This window comes from Octopus bimaculoides, chromosome 4 (genome assembly GCF_046866305.1).
Source record: "Octopus bimaculoides isolate indiv1 chromosome 4, ASM4686630v1, whole genome shotgun sequence".
NCBI classification, from domain to species: Eukaryota; Metazoa; Mollusca; class Cephalopoda; order Octopoda; family Octopodidae; genus Octopus; species Octopus bimaculoides.
In genome coordinates, this window is record NC_142931.1 from 148,082,727 (window position 1) to 148,094,777 (window position 12,051).

General features: G+C 38.6%; 1 protein-coding gene across 6 annotated transcripts in view; it reads right to left on the reverse strand.

The window, feature by feature from the left end:
• LOC106884256 (rho GTPase-activating protein 18) overlaps positions 1 to 12,051 on the reverse strand; it is a 126,406-nt gene that overhangs the window by 77,058 nt on the left and 37,297 nt on the right. The gene's annotated exons all lie outside the window — the stretch shown is intronic.

A 12,051-nucleotide genomic window follows, 5' to 3' on the forward strand; every position in this document is an offset into this window, starting at 1 on the left:
AATGAAATCTGGTCATTCTAGAGCAGTGTCTTTCAAATAATTACAGCTGGTTGTTGAGATGACGTAGAAAATATGTAAATGAAAAGAAAGTTTACTTGGTAGACGAATGATTACCAAATCTTTTTGATACTCCATACGTCAAAATCGGCAGCTCGGATTCTGAATGCATAAGGAACATACGCACACACACTCATTTATATATATATATATATATATATATAACAATTAGAAAATGGAGGATAATATACTGAACCCAACTACTTGCAGACGGTGTATCCCGTTGAATTCATTAATTTAATTCATAGCAAAAGTGACAAAAAAGGAAAGAAAAAGAAAGAAAGAACCAAAGCACAGGTGTTCATGGCAGACTATGTTATTTTGCCAACCTGGTTTACATATAGAAGTACAAAGTACATAAGGAATTAGAGGATGAACAGAAGTTTAATCTTACAGCTGTTTCGGCCTAGTTTTAGCAAGCCCCATTCTATCCGAATATTCCTTTCCGGAGTGATTATCGATTGACATTTTGAAATGGGGTTACATGCCCGAACCGCTAGGCCTCTTCAGAGATTCACAAAGGGTTTCATACAAATGTAGAGCAAGAGGTAAAAACAGAGGTGTGGTAGAGACCAGAAGAAAAACAACAGCAAAAATAAGATAGAAATAAAAATAAAAAATAGAATTAAAATCAAAATTAAAATAAAAATAAAAACAAAAATAAAAATAAGGGTACAGCAGGAAAAAAAAAAAATAATAAAGAATACATAAATGAAAAATGAAGGTATAGCATGTGGGACATGCAAAAATATAAAAAAGATATATGTCAAAAAACCCTTAAAAATACAAGGCACAGAAAGAGCCAACAAACAATATAGATAGGTAGCTATAGACAACATACATACACACAAGAGTTAAGGAGCAGTGTAGATAAGATCCGGGCTACTTATGTTTCATAGCAAATGGAACCCCAGAAGTGGTAAATATCTAAGTAAGGTGTATACTGCAGGCCAAGGATATCATATTCATTTAATCAAGATATCCTTGGCCTGAAGAGTGGCCTGTGCTATACACCTTGCTTGGATATTTACCACTTCTGAGGTTCCGATCGCTAGGAAACATATGTAGTGCAGATCTTATCTCCTCCATTCTTATTCGCACACCCGGCAACCATGGTCACCTACCATGAAATATAAAAAGAACTTTCTTCAGCTTATTGTTCTTTGACATGGAAAAAAATCCACAACCTTCCGTCTCAATAAACCACTATTGTTCCTGAAAATTGTTTTTTATATTTACTACAGATTGCTTGAAGCTAACTTTCTTCCTACATCTTGATCCCTGGATCTTACGTCATATATATATATATATAGTATGTATGTATTTATGTGTGTGTGTGTGTGTGTACTTGTTTAGAATTAACCATTTGCTTTTAGATTTTGTTAATTAGTGAATATTCAAGAGAAATTACATAACGCCTAATTAATCTCAAAGAGGCAAATTTATTCAAAATAAAAAAAAAAATGCATATTTAGTCTTGTTTCCAAATTCTCCTTTTGTCTGACTCATCAGGGTTTCCCTGAACTAAGCACATTTTACCATTCCACACTCTTATACACCCATATGTATGTATATATATATATAAATATATATTTATCAACAGGACTGTTTTTTCAACACATTTTATCCAAACAGAACCATTGAATCACTGCTCTGCATTAGAAACGATTTTTTAAACCATTCAAAGAACTAGCTGGAGTAGAAACATGTTGTGTAAAGTTCAGATTTGTTTTTAATTCAGACATTACAGATGGGAAATAAAGGAAGCATTTTCAAAGACATTATTCAAAAATTGTGAAGAAGACAGAAATATTTCCATGTCTCAATGACATGTTTAAGTTAAAACAGGAAATAAAATAAAGAAAAGAGTCTGATGAATTTGTCAGTGAAAAAAAGGCTAAAGAAATAAAACAAACATTTACACCTGCTACATAATAGTTTAAGTTTAAATACACACACATGCACACACACACACACACACACACATGTATATGCATACACACACATACATTAAATACATTCTGAATGAGAGAGGAGAGAAAGGAGGGGAAGGAGAAATAACTTGAAACAACAACATTAACTGTAATATTTGTTTGTTTTGATTAGGCACAAGGCCAATATCTGAAGGGAAGGGAGAAGAGTGAATGGAATCGGTCTCTGCATATTATTGGCATTGGATGTTATTGACCGATGAGGAATGAAAGGACAAACTATCTTGGGTTGGACAGGAATTCAAAATGAAATGATACGGAAGACAAGACCGAGAACAGCATCCGGTGACGGTGGTGAGGCTTGCAGCTTGGGGAACTTAGGAGTTTGGAAATGTATGGAGTTTAGAGGAGTATGGGGTCTCCATTACTCCCAGGTCTGTGACAAACTTCCATATAGTTTCTATCTACCAAATCCACTCAGAAGGCATCGGTCAGCTTGGAGACACACACACACACACACACACACACACAACCACCTGGAAGGCCTCCACTCAGATGGATTGACAATGTAAAGAGAATAATGGGACTGCAGTGGAAGAGGGCAAGATCAAGAATGGAATGGATGAAATACTGTGGTCATTGGATTCAAAACAACATCTAACAGTCTGGCCACTCAAGACAAAGTGATACATATATATATATTTAAAATTATCATCACCATTTGTAGCCAAATACCCTTCTTCTTGCTCATCCTCACCCGTTTCTAAGCAAGGTAATATCTCCCAACGGCCAGACATGTTTTTCACAGAAGACTACAAATGAAGTACACTGCTTGTATGGAGGTGATGTTCATTTACAACCATCACACGATACCAAGGTAAGGGCACATTCACACATACACACGTATGTGTGAATGTAAGTGTTGTTATAGGTGTTTGTCCTCCACCCCCATCACTTAACAACCAGTGTTGGATGGATTACACAAGGAGTATGGGGGGGAGGTGATGGAGGGAATTCCAAAAGAGTGGCATCAAGCAGCAACATTAAACTAATAGAAATAAAAGGGGTGTGTGTGTGTGTGTGTGTGTGTGTGTGTGTGTGTGTGTGTGTGTGTGTGTGTGTGTGTGCGCGCGCTATCCACAGTCCACAGCTGAATGTTACACAAGTAATCAAATATTTAAATATTTTTAATGTAAACATTATCGAAATAGTAAAATAATGGGAAGGGTGTATTTTTGTAATTGTAAAACCTGTTAGTTTGTTTTTGACCTGTACTAGGATTTGCCAAGCACGCACGCGCGCGCACGCGCACGCGCACACACACACACACACACACACACACACACACACACACACACACACACACACACACACACACACACACACACACACACACACACACACACACACACACACACACACACACACACACACACACACACACACACACACACACACACACACACACACACACACACACACACACACACACACACACACACACACACACACACACACACACACACACACACACACACACACACACACACACACACACACAGGAATAGATGGAACCTTGTGCTGCAATGTTGGCTGAGAGATGGACTCCAATGGTAAAATGTCAAAGTAAACTTGAAAGCTACTGTTTGTGAAAAAGGGACAGATATATATATATATCACGGTGGTGCACCAGCATGACCGCAGCCACTTGGCTGAAACACATAAATAAATAAATAAATATATGTACCCGGTGCAAGCTATGGACACATAAGAGGTGCAGCAACATCAAAGGCAGGTTAACTAGCAAGTTAGTTTTTGTTTGTGGCAGATGTTCAGGTGCAATAAACACTGTAAACAAACAGGAAACAACTTCTATCTCATTCCAGGGTGAAAAACTAGAGGTAGTCGATAGCTTCCGCTATCTGGGCGACCAAGTTAGTAGTGGGGGTGGGTGCGCTGAAAGTGTAGCTGCTAGAATAAGAATAGCCTGGGCAAAGTTTAGAGAGCTCTTACCCCTGCTGGCGACAAAGGGACTCTCACTCAGAGTAAAAGGCAGACTGTATGACGCATGCGTACGAACAGCCATGCTACATGGCAGTGAAACATGGGCTGTAACTGCTGAGGACATACGTATGCTCGCAAGGAATGAAGCCAGTATGCTCCGTTGGATGTGTAATGTCAATGTGAATACCCGTCAGAGTGTAAGTATCTTGAGAGAAAAGCTGAACATTAGAAGCATTAGTTGTGGTGTGCAAGAGAGACGATTGCGCTGGTATGGACATGTGGTGAGAATGGATGAGGATAGCTGCGTGAAAAAGTGCCACACCCTAACAGTTGAGGGAACCCGTGGAAGAGGTAGGCCCAGGAAGACCTGGGCTGAGGTGGTGAGGCAAGACCTTCGTACATTGGGCCTCACCGAGGCGATGACTACTGACCGAGACCTTTGGAAATGTGCTGTGCGTGAGAAGACCCGGTAAGCCAAGTAAGATCGTTGCCAGTGCCCCTGGACTGGTTCTTGTGCGGGTGGCACATGAGATGCACCATTTTGAGCGTGGCCGTTGCCAGTACCGCCTGACTGGCTCCCGTAGGATTTTCGAGCGAGATCGTTGCCAGTGCCCCTGGACTGGCTTGTGCGGGTGGCACATAAAAGACACCATTTCGAGCGTGGCCGTTTTCGTGCGGGTGACACGTAAAAGCACCCACTACACTCTCTGAGTGGTTGGCGTTAGGAAGGGCATCCAGCTGTAGAAACTCTGCCAAATTAGACTGGAGCCTGGTGTTGCCATCCGGTTTCACCAGTCCTCAGTCAAATCGTCCAACCCATGCTAGCATGGAAAGCGGACGTTAAACGATGATGATGATGATGATATATATATATGCTAGATTCAAAGGAGCCAGTTGGGTGTGAGAGCATCGAAATCAAACATTTACTTACAGAGACAGTTGTGGTAAATTTAAGGATCAGGTGTTAGTAGTGGAATTATAGTTGGAGTTATGGGGGTTAGTGTTGTTAAGGGGGTCAATTGGTGTTTTGGATTTATGTGTATAGAGCTGGGGGTTATGCTGAGCTGATTTAGTAGGGTGGAGGTTAGCTGGTTCTGGGTTTCTGAGTTTCATTTTGTTAAGATGTCGGATAACTCTGGCAATGTTGTTGGTGGTGGTGGTGGTGGAGTAGGACAATTTTATAGGATTTAGGGGAAAAGAGAGAGAGAGAGAGAGAGAGAGAGAGAGAGAGAGAGAGAGAGAGAGAGAGAGAGAGAAAGAGAGAGAGAGAGAAAACAAGCAAGATTTATATATGCAAATGAGAAGTGGGGCACCCTGAAGTGGGAAGAACATCAAATGGCTGTGGTACAAAGGCCATGGTAAGAGCCATGCCAGGAATAGCATTGTGAAAGCATATCCAAAAGGAAGTAGTTTGACAGGAGAGCAAAGTGAATGCCATGACGGCAAAATACCAAAAGTTCTACAGGATTGGACAGGTGACAATGTTCAAAGAGAATAGGTGGATCTATGCTGTTGGGAAGACGATTTAATTAAACAATTTGGATTAAGATGGAGAAGAAGGATGCAATCAAGATAGAATTGGAAGTGCATCGTGACCAGTGTTGTATAACAACATAGGATAGTCTGGTTGATAATGTGAAACAGTGATATAGGAAGGCATCAAAATGCACAGATTCCAAAACTTACAACAGTTAGGCATCCTTTTAAGTATTGAAAGAGGAATGTCAGGTGATTGTAAGAGTTACTTGTGAACATGTAACTCAGTCCCACCTGTTGCCTTGGCAGGATTTAAACAGGTAACCTGTCCAGCATTCTAGGTGAGCAAAGTAACTTTTGGACATCTGCCAAAGAGTGAATGAACTCAAGTCAATGACCAGTCAATGTAGTGGGTATATGTGTGTATATGTGTGTATTTGTAACCATCATGTGATGTCAAGACAAAAGTACGCACACACACACACACGATGGGCTTCTTTTAGATTCTGTCTACCAAATCCACTCACAAGGCTTTGGTCAGCTTGAGGCTGTTGTAGAAGACACTCACCCAAGGTGCCATGCAGTGGGACTGAACCTAGAATCATGTGGTTGGGAAGCAAACTTATAACCACACAGTCACAAGGCTTTGGTCGATCTGGAGCTATAGTCAAAGACATTTGTCCAAGGTGCCATGCAGTGGGACTGAACCCCAAGTCTAGGTTTGGGAAGTAAACCTTTTGACCACACAGTTATACCTGCAGCAAATTTGAACTCCTACAGAAAGAGTCCATAAGTCCAAATATTTGATCCATTTTGCCATTTTGCTTGTCCAAGGATGAAACATGAGATGGTCAATGCCCCAACAATCAGCCAAAACAAGAATTTGCAAGCTGTAGTTATTAATAGCTGACTGAGAGTGGTTCTGTGTTTTGGAATGTAGAACATTTCGTTTGGAGGAGATACAAGAGCGTTTAGGATAAACTAATTGCTCATTAAATCTACTAATGACAATAACTTCTTCATAGGAGACAAAACAGAATTATATTTTGTTTGTTTGCTATTCAAAGAGAAGAATAAAGAAAATTCATGTAACAACATGTTTACAACAACTGTACAAAGATCAACAACAACAACAACAACAACAACCACTGCTGCCACGACCGTTTCTCATTCTGGATGAAGGCCACGAGTTTATTGGGAAGAAATGAAGTCAAAACTGAACCCATTACATGACTGCTACTCATTTCAATTGATGTTGGATGTGATTAAGCATAAACTCATTCCTGAATGGGATTTGAAATCTGAATGTAAAAATGATGCGAATAAATCCTGCAAGACTGAGACACAGAGGTGTTGTTAAGAAGCTCCCCTTGGGGCCATGTGGCACAAACCATCACCCACTTTAACACTACCAGGCACTTTTGGTACATTTAGTGAAGTCTATTCTGTTGTAATTATTCAAACCAGATCTAAGATTTAAGGAGATCTTCCTTCCAATAAAGAATCAGAGAGACTGCCTTTAATCCAGAGAAAAAAAAATAATAAGGTACGGTCATAGCTGTCAGGTGAATAAGTTAAGAAGCTCACTTTGTGACCATGTCCCACTGCACAGTACCTTGGGAAAGTGTCTTCTACAGCCCCAGGCTGAGCAATATCTTGTGAATGAATATGGTAGATGAAAACTGTGTGGAAGCCCATTGTAGATTAACTGTATGTGTGTGTCCTGCTCCTATTGCTATACAACTGGCATTGGGTTACTTATGTCCCTGTAACTTAACAGTTCAGCAAGGAATGACCAAATGTGCTGGAGATGATTTGGTCAAGTAAAACCCTTCAAGGTGGTGCCCAAGAATGGCCACAATCCAATGACTGAAACAAATTAAAGAATGAAAAAGAAAGAAAATAATGGTCATGATTCTTAATTCCACAGATTTTTGTGGAATGAAACAATCAAAGCATATCATAATGGCCCCAATATTTTTCTAAAACTTAATATATTGATTCTCTTCCCGCATCTTGTTCTCCAGGAATAATGAAAGGCAATGAGTGACTTCATCTCTTTCATCTTTCTGGAAGTCAATACAAAATAAAATAATCTTTGGGGTGGGATGGGGGTGGGTGGGGATTGGGGCCTAGTCGATTATATCACCCCCTCCCCCAGTGCCCCACACTGGAAGGATGAATGGCAAAGTTGACCTTGGTAGAATTTGAACACAGAATGTAAAAGTGAACAAAATATTGCATACTATTCAGCATGCTAACGATTGTGCTAACTCACTGACTTAACAATAATAAGGGCTTTGAATTTTACAAGGGCAACCATTTGGGGGGATGGGATGAGTCGATTACATTGACCCCAGTGTTCAACTGGTACTTATAATATTGACCCCGAAAGGATGAAAGGCAAAGTCAACCTCAGTGGAATTTGAACTCAGAATGTAGTGACAGGTGAAATACCACTAAGCATGTCATCCAGTGTGCTGACGATTCTGCAGACTCACTGCCTTTGTAGGCACAAGGCCTGAAATTTGGGGGAAGGGATTAAGTTGATTACATTGTCCCCTGTGTGTAACTGGTACTTATTTAATCAACCCCAAAAGAATGAAGGGCAAAGTCGACCATGGCAGAATTTGAACTCAGAACATAGAGAAGGGTGAAATATCACTAAGTATTTTGTGCAGTGTGCTAATGATTCTGACAGCTTGCTGCCTTAAATAATAATAATAATAATAATAATAATAATAATAATAATAATAATAATAATAATAATAATAATAATAATAATAATAATAATAATAATAATAATAATAATAATAATAATAATAATAATAATAATAATAATAATAATAATAATAATAATAATAATAATAATAATAATAATAATAATAATAATAATAATAATAATAATAATAATAATAATAATAATAATAATAATAATAATAATAATAATAATAATAATAATAATAATAATAATAATAATACTTGCGCACACACACGCAGAGTAGACTAATAAAATCTACCCATTTTATTCTTTGGTTACACAACCTGTCAGCAAACATCATTTTATTACATAGTACCCTAAAATAGCAGAGAGTAGGAGCATGGTAGGGTGGGATGGGGGTGGGAGCACTATCAAGTCTAGATTTGTTTGTTTGTTAATTGAGTCTCAATAAGGTTTCATGAAATTATCAAAGGGGGTGGGAGAGGATTTATATAAGCTGTTTCTTATTATTTAATCTGATCTGCATAAGTGGTACTTAATCAATAAATACCCTCATGGCTTTATAAAAGACATGGTAATACCCTTCTTTTCTTCCATTCTATTGTCTACAAGGTGATTTATTTGTTTAGCGTTCAGACTGTTTGGTCAAACGTAATCCTTATTTACTTACATTGCTTTGAAGCAATCATGTAATATCTTCTGTCTTTGAGATTTCAATGATGTGTTTATTTTTAGAATGACATTGTAGGGTAGGTGTGACAGACCAGATCTGGCCAGTTTGAACACAAAACAGGGAGAATATTTTGGGGCAGAAAATGATGAGAAAAAATAAGTAATGAAGATGGGGTTTTTTAAAATTTTTATACAACAGTGTCTTGTTCATGTTTAAATCACATCATAATTTTCTTCAAAATTCTTTTATGTCAAAATGCTGAATTAATGGATGGAACAAGTAGCTATTTTAATAAATCCCTTTAAATTCTTTGTTTCCAAAATTAATTGAAGCATGGAATGGTTGGCAAGGGCGAATGGAGTGAGGTGGTATGAGCATGTTCTGAGGAGGATGATTGCATTTGAGGTAAATGGAGCACAAAAGCTGTGTGGTAAGTAGCTTGCTTACCAACTACATGGTTCTGAGTTCAGTCCCACTGCATGGCACCTTGGGAAAGTGTCTTCTACTATAGCCTTGGGCCGACCAAAGCCTTGTGAGTGGATTTGGTAGACGGAAACTGAAAGAGGCCCGTCGTGTATGTATGTGTATATATATATATATATATATATATATATATATGGTGGTTGTCTACTCCTTATGCAGAGTTTGACCACCACTTGCACCTACACCTTGGAACCATCATGCCCAGACAATGTTCTGAAAAGACACCCACATAGATTGCACCTCCGATTTGGACCACCAAGAGTTGCAGATAAGTTCTGCTCTTTGAGGATCTAAAAAGTCTTTTGAGGCCTCAGTTGGATTTCCAAACCTTCTGGCATACACTACTGTGCACACAAAAAGGTCCTTATCATTCACCTTCTCAATCGTTACATTCTTCCTTAGATCTCTTTTGAGTCTTACATGTGTTATCTTCGCCTCTTCAAATGCTTTCACTCCACTCCATACCTTTGTTCACCATCCAACTTGATACGAAGCAAGGGTTTCTATATCTTCTGGAACCATTCCCAGGGACTTCATAGTAGTCCTTAAACCTTTTTATTAGGTTTACACCGATAGTGTTTCCCCTCTGCAAGCTCACCGTAAAACAGATGTTTTAGCATGCGTTCATTTACCATTCGAACAATGTAGCCACACCATCTCAATTGGTTCCTCAAAATCATGGCTTTAATTGAGGGGATGCCTGCAGATGCAAAGGACATCTGTGTTTGGAGTAAAAGAATTCCATTTAATTTTTAAAATGTGATGAAGGCATTTTTGATGGAAATGTTCTAACAATTTAAAATGTCTTTTATAACAAGTCCACGTTTCACAGGAATACAACAGGGATGGCAAGACAAATGATTTGTAAAGAGCCAGCTTTGTATTCTTATTTATATGTCACTGGCACCAAATGCATGACTTCAAGCCACCAAATGCTTTTGCTGCTCTTTGTGTGTGTGTGTGTGTGTGTGTGTGCTTGTCCCCACCAACATCGCTTGACAAGCAATGTTGGTGTGTTTACGTCCCCATACCTTTGCAGTTCGGCAAAAGTGACCGATAGAATAAGTACTAGGCATGCAAAGAATAAGTCCTGGGGTTGATTTGCTCGACTAAAGGTGGTGCTCCAGCATGGCTGCAGTCAAATGAGTGAAACAAGTATAAGACTACACACTTACAAACATATACACAAACACTGTATATGTGTGTGTGTGTATGTGTGTGGTATATACATATATAGTCATACAGACACAGACTTCAAGCTAAGCTTAAAGCAAATATTTAACTCCTGCCTGTCACAGAACAAAAACAAATGAAGGAGTCTCTAACGACCAGGTTCTTAATTGTTCAGAAGATGAACATTTCAAAAGCCTCTGCTTCATTCACTGATTTATAAGTCTTGTATTTAACTAGAAGCTTGTTACTAACAGTTGGTTAAAGCAGTTGGCATCACTCCCTCCCACAACAGACTCTTCATATTCTTGTAAAAAACGAATAGCTCTGGTCTACAATGCAGGAAAGAAATGTGGCACAGGAAATAATACAGAACTGGGTTTAATGCAACAGTACTGCATAATAATAATAAGGGACAAACAAGAGTGCTTAATAATCGACGTAGCAGTGCCAGATCAACATATCATGAAAGAAAAAGTTGATAAATATGGAGACCTGAGATTGCTAAGATGTGGCAGCTACGAGAGTCAAACAAAGGTTATCCCTATTGTCATCGGAGTATTGGGTTCAATACCACCCAATCTGAGAAAAAAAACATCTGAAAACCTTAGAAATACAATCTAGATGTCTTGCAAAAGTCGCCATTACTTGGAGCTGCATGCATATTGCGTAAAGTACTGTCTGTCTGAGGTCCTTGTGACTTGGACAACAGTACAAACCCTTGGTAGACACAATGTCTTCAATCAACAACTTCACGAAACTGTATACGATGCAACATCTATAATAATGATAATAATAATAATAATAATAATAATAATTGCTTCAAATTTTGGCACAAGGCCAGCAATTTTCAGAAAAACACACACACAATGATGGGCTTCCATACAGTTTCCACTTCCTAACTTCACTCATAAGGCATCTATTGGTCTGAGGCTGTTGTAGAAGACGCTTGTCCTATATGTATATCATCATCATCATCGTTTAAAGTCTGCTTTCCATGCTGGCATGGGTTGGACAGTTTGATTGAGGACTGGCAAGCCAGAAGGCTGCATCAGGCTCCAATCTGATCTGGCAAGGTTTCTACAGTTGGATGCCCTTCCTAAAGCCAACCACTCTGAGAGTGTAGTGGGTGCTTTTTACAGGCCACTGGCACAGGAGCCAGTCAGGGGCCACTGGCATTGACCACGTTTGGATGGTGCTTATATATATATATATATATATATATATATATATATATATATATATAGATAGATAGATAGTTAACAACATTCCTTAAGTAACTGGATGGGCTATTATTTCAAAGTTACTAACATTTGCATGTACTGTGTGTGTGTGTGCATGCATGCACACATCTGTTTTCAATTTATCCATTTGATTTTATTTATCTATTAATAGTAAATTTCTGACTAAGAAGTAAAAACAGGTTTTCTGCAGCTAAATATACATGTTTTTTTTAGAAATAAATTAAGAAAATGAGTTAAATTTATACAATGTATACCGCTAACATTAGCTATAAATAGCACAGTCAGTTAACG